Below are 6,000 nucleotides of genomic sequence, written 5' to 3' on the forward strand. Positions count from 1 at the left end.
CATTACTATTCAATATAGGGCTACAAGTGTTATAGCAATAAAACAGGAAAAAAGAAATTGAAGGAATAAGCATGGGTAAAAAGGAAAAACTTTTTCTCTTTTTGCAGAAAATAGGACAGTTTCCTTGAACACTTGAGAATCAGCTATAAAAAAACTAATTAAAGCAATTAACAACTTCAGTAAAGTTTCAGGATATAAAATAAATCCATATAAATCATCAACACTGTCAGCATATTACTAACAAAATCCAACAGAAAGAAATTGAGAAATTCAATTTAAGCTAACTACAGACAGCATAAAATACTTGAGAATCTACCTGCAAAGACATACATGAGCACAGTTGCAAAACAGTCTTTAAATAAATTAAGAGAGGGTCTAAAGAACTGGAGAAATATTAATTGTTCATGGGAAGTCTGAACTAATATAATAAAAATGACAATATTTCTTAAATTAATTTACTTATTCAGTACCATACCAATCAAGCTATAAAGGATTACTTAATAAAACTTGAAAAAATAATAACAAATTTCATCTAGAGGAATCAAAGGTCAAGAATATCAAGAGAATTCATTTTTCAAAACATGGGAAGGAAGAGGGCCTAGAAGTACTTGATCTCAAAGCCATAGCCATCAAAACAATTTGGTACTGATTAAGCAGTAAAGACATTGTTTAAAGGGGTGGCCAGGTGGCTCAGTGAGTAAGAGCACCGGCTCCAGTGTCGGGATGACCTGAGGATCAAATCCGGGCTCAGATACTGAGCACCACACCCAGAAATAACTGGCCATGTAACCTTGAGCAAGTTACTTAACCCCGATTGCTTTAAAAAAAAAAAAAAAGACATTGTTTAATCTCTAACACTAACAGTTTAGAAATGTGACTTACAGAAGCAAATAAGTATAGTTGATAGTCTGATAAACCCAAAGGCCTCAAATATTTTTTTTACTTTTTTTTTTTGCTTTTTGGAGGGCAATTGGGGTTGTGACTTGCCCAAGGTCACACAGCTAGTTTTTGTGTTAAGTGTCTGAGGCCAGATTTGAACTCAGATCCTCCTGACTCCAGTGCTGGTGCTCTACTCACTGCACCACCTAGCCACCCCTAGGCCCCAAATATTAAGGCAAGAATTCACTATTCAACAAAAACTACTGGGGAAACTGGAAAATAGTCTGGCAGAAACTAGACATACACCAACATTTCATGATGTAAACAAAGAAAAGCTACAAATGGGTTTGCAATTAAAATATAAAGAGTGAAGCCATAAACAAATTAGAAGAACATGGAAAAAAAAAAAACCAAACCTGTCAAATCTATAGATAAGGGACAAGTTTATGACCAAAGGAGAGACAATGAAGCTCACAGGAGGTAAAATGAATTTTCATTACATAAAATTAAATATATTTATTATGCCCAAACAAAATAAATGCAGGTAAAATTAGAAGTGAAGCATGAAATTGGGGGAGAGAATCTTTGCAGGAAGTTTCTCTAATTAAGGCCTCATTTCTAAGACATATAGGGAAGTGGCTCAAATTTATAAGAAAAAGAGTCATTCCCCAATTGATAAATGATCAAAGAATATGAATAAGGTGTTTTCAGAGGAAGAAATCAAAGCTATCAATACCTCTAAAATAAAAATGCTCTAAATAATGAACAATTAGCGAAGTGCAAATTAAAACAACTCTGAGGCACCATGTTACACTCATCAGATTTGCAAAGTTGACCCAAAAAATGCAAATGCTAGATGGGCTAAAGGAAAACAGGTACTACAATGCAAATAGGTGGTGCAATGTAGAGAATGCTGGCTCTGGAGTCATCCCAATTTGTTTAGCCATTGCTTAATTAATGGGCATTGTCATTTTCAGTATTTGACTTGGCCTACCCAAGATCAAGTGCTATTTCTCCAATTATTTAGCTCTGCCTTTATTTGGGTAAAAAGTGTTTTATAACTGTGTTCATACAATTCCTGCCTGTGTTTTGACAAATAGATTCCCAAGTATTTTATACTATCAGTTTATTTAAATGGAATGTCTCTTCCTATTGGATTTTGTTGATAACATATAAAAATACTGATGATTCATTTAGGTTTATTTTATATTCTGCAACCTGGCTCAAGTTGTTAATCATTTCAGTTAGGTTTTTAGTTGACTCTCTAGGGTCCCATAAGAAAACCATTACACCATCTGCAAAAACAGAATTTTATGTATTCTTTGTCCATACTTATTCCCTCAATTTGTTTTTGTCTTATTGTTATAGTCAGAATTTCTAGCACTATATTGAATAATAATGGTGATAATGGACATCCTTGCTTGCTCTCATCTTACTAGAAAGGCCTCTCTATTACCGGAAATGCTAGCTCTTGGTTGGAGATAGATATTACTTAGTATATTAAGGAAAGCTCCATTTAATCTTTTCCTTTCTAGTGATTTTAGCAGGAATGGACATTGTCAAAAGCTTTTTCTGCATCCATTGATATAGTAATATAGCTTTTATTATTAATACAGGCAATTATATTAGAATTTTTCCTAATATTTAACCAACTCAGCAGTCTTGACATTAATCCAGCCTCATTGTAGTCCTTAATCTTTGAGACATATCGCTATTATCTCCTTGCTAACATTTAAAAGTTTCTGCATCAATTTTCATTAGGAATATTGTTCTATAGTGTTCTTTTTTCTATTTTGACTGTCCCTGGTTTAGGTATCAAGAATATATTTATGTTAGAGGAAGAATTTGGTAAGACCCCTTCTTTTCCTATTTTTTTTTTTTTTAGTTTATGCAGCATTGGAATTAATTGTTCATTAAATATTTGAAAGAATTTGCTTGTGAATCCATCTGACTTTTTTCTCTGAGATTTAATTTATGGATTATCCAATATCTTTTTTCTAAGATAGGATTATTTAAGTCCTCTATTTCATGTTCTATTCATTTCCTGTTCTGTTCAAATTATTTTTTAAATAACAAAATCTTATCTAACGAACTACAATAATTTTCCAAGACATCATTCATTATAACCAAGTGGGATTTATACCAGCGATACAAAGATGGATCAACATTAGGAAAACAATCAATATAATCATATTAAAAACTGAAACATCTAAAACTATATGATTATTTCAGCAGATGCAGAAAAAGCCTTTGACAAAGTCCAACATTCCTTTATGCAAAAAAAACCTCTAAAAGTATAAGTTTGAAGACTTTTTTTTAATTATAAAAAGCATCAATCTAAAACTAAAAGCTTTCATCACCTGCAATGGTGATGCAGCAAAACCTTTTCCCAAAAACATATAGCATAAAACAAGGATTCCCACTCTCCTCACTATTATTTTATTAGTTCTGGAAATAATAGTAATTAAATGAGAAAAAGAAATTAAAATCATAAAGATAAGTAAAGATGAGATAAAACTATTCCTATTTGCTGTAGATATGTGGTTTACTTAGAAAATCCTAGGGAATCAGCAAAGATACTAATTGAAACAATTTCGTAGCCTGCAGGCTGCAAAAATGAACCCTTAAAATCAACTTCATTTCTACATAATAATAACAAAACACAAGAAGCAATTAATAGGGGAATTCCATTCCAAATAACTAAGAAATGCATAAAATATCTGGGAGTTGATCTTCCAAAAGCAGACAAAAGGCTTGTATAGATTCAATTATAAAATGCTTGTAAAAGAAACAAAGGACATTTACAGCTTATGAAAAATTCATTGTTCATGACTGGACCATACCAACACAATAAAAACAGCAATATTCTGAAGTTAATTGATACTTTTAATACTATACCAATTGAGCTAACCAAGAGATACTTTATAAAATTTGATGAAATAATAAGAAAGTTCATCTGGAAAAACAAAAGACCTAGAATATCAAAGAAAATGATGGAAAATAGTGATGAAGGAGGAATAGCGTTTGCAGGCATCAAAATATAACTATATAAAACAACAGTCAGCAAAACCATCTAATATTGGTTAAAAAAATAGAGAGAAGCCATCCTCCTACTGTATTACAGAGTGAAGGGAAGGGATTTGCCCAGGATTGTTTTGTGTAATTATCTCTATCCCTCCTTTAGTTAAGAATACAGCTGCTACCCATACCTATCAGAAGTATGATTTGTATCTCTTCTAAAAAATTTTTTTATGGTATGATCTTCTATGTAGAATGTGGAATGTGAGAAAGGTGAATGTGGAATATGGTATAAGGATTGCTCTAAGTCTAATTTCTCCCAGACTGCTTTCTAGTTTTCTCAGTTTTTGTCAAATAAGTAGATTTTTTCCCCTAGATTACTTATGTTTTCCACTTTATCTAACACTGGATTATTGAGTTCCATTGTTCCCGATCTCCCTTTTTTGATCTGTTCCATTAATCTATCCCTCTATTTTATGCATTTACATTTATACAGCTCATACATACATTTAATATTTTAATTAAAATTAATATCATCATGACCATTGGCATTCATTATTTACTTGTTTTTTCCTAAGTGGACACTTAGTCTGAACTTTTTTGAGTGATTGTGCTTTCATTTAGGAAGTTATGCATTGTTTCTATATAATCAGCCCAAATTTAACCATAAAAAGAAGTATCAGAATGACTCCACCATCTTTAGAATCTCTCTTCCTGGGGGTGGCTAGGTGGTGAAGTGAATAAAGCACCAGCCCTGGAGTCAGGAGGACCTGAGTTCAAATCCGGCCTCAGACATTTGACACACTTACTAGCCCTGTGAGTTTGGGCAAGTCACTTAACCCCAACTGCCCTCCAAAAAAGCAAAAAATAAAAGAATCTCTTTTCCTTTTCAACTCTGTCCTTTATATCATCCTTGACAATGGCAAACATCTTTAAAAAGCATACTTCTGCCTGTTTATTATTCATTTGAGGGTCATTGAACAATCTCAGTTAATTGTGCAATTGGGACTATTTTCCCCTCCTCCCCACTGTCTGAGGTCTAAGTGTATTGCATCTCACCCCTCACCCAAGGTTATCCAATACATTTTAGAGGGGTTGAGGGTTATTTTATAAATACACTTATATTTATAAATAAATGGTTTGCTGTAGAATTTCATTTGTGAAGACCTGACTGGACACATGCACTTGATGCATGTGCAATTTACTTTCATATTTTGTAATTATGACATGTATGTGACCTTTAAGGTTTACAAGCACATTATCTCATTGAGTTTCACAATAATTTCGTGAGGCAGGCTTTATTATTGCCCCCATTTGACTAATGAAGAAACTGAAGCTAAGAAAGGTTCTGACTTGCTTCATGTCATATAGTAAAAATCAGAGGTAAAATTAAAATTCAGACCTTTGTGACTCCACCTTCGTCACCTACCCACTCTACTCCACCACTTCCCAAACAGAGGTTGGGAAATAAGAATGCATTCTCCTACTTAGTAAGATTTCCTCCATCATTGTGTTTTTTTCTGAGTGTCTGATATCTTCCCCCTTTTTAGATATACTGAGAATAAACCCTTCAATGCTCTCAAGGTTATATCACTCATAGAATGGTTTTCTAGCTGTAGTTCCCATTTTCTTTATTCTAGTTTCATTTTACTTCCTTAGGTAGCACATTAGGAACTATGATGTCAATTCAAATATGGAGATTCTACTGGGATCAAGAAATTTTTTTTCTATTTTCATCAATTTGTTCTCCTGATTTTGTCCAGAAATTCTTTCAGAATGATATGGTATAATTAGGTCTCATATTAAACTTTCTATAATGATCTAATGGGGGAAGACAATGCACAAGAGGAAGCTGAAAGGGGAGGGTAAAAGTCACAGGGGCATAATGGAATACTCCAGAGGAATGCAGATGGGTGGGAAATGAAGAAATGACTGGCCTGGGCTCCCTCCTTAAATGAAAGATCTGGGGAGTGGCACTGGCCCTGAGTTCAAATCTGGCCTCAGACACTTAACACTTACTAGCTGTGTGACCTTGGGCAAGTCGCTTGACCCCAACTGCTCTGCCCTCCCCCTCCAAAAAGGGAAGGAAGGAAGGAAGGAAGG

General features: G+C 33.7%; 1 protein-coding gene across 20 annotated transcripts in view; it reads right to left on the reverse strand.

Annotated features, from left to right (window-relative positions):
• MAPK10 (mitogen-activated protein kinase 10) overlaps positions 1 to 6,000 on the reverse strand; it is a 257,723-nt gene that overhangs the window by 173,999 nt on the left and 77,724 nt on the right. The gene's annotated exons all lie outside the window — the stretch shown is intronic.

Source organism: Petaurus breviceps, unplaced genomic scaffold (genome assembly GCF_028583685.1).
Source record: "Petaurus breviceps papuanus isolate PSGF00001 unplaced genomic scaffold, PetGlider_PUasm1.0 126, whole genome shotgun sequence".
In the NCBI taxonomy this organism is placed as follows: Eukaryota; Metazoa; Chordata; class Mammalia; order Diprotodontia; family Petauridae; genus Petaurus; species Petaurus breviceps.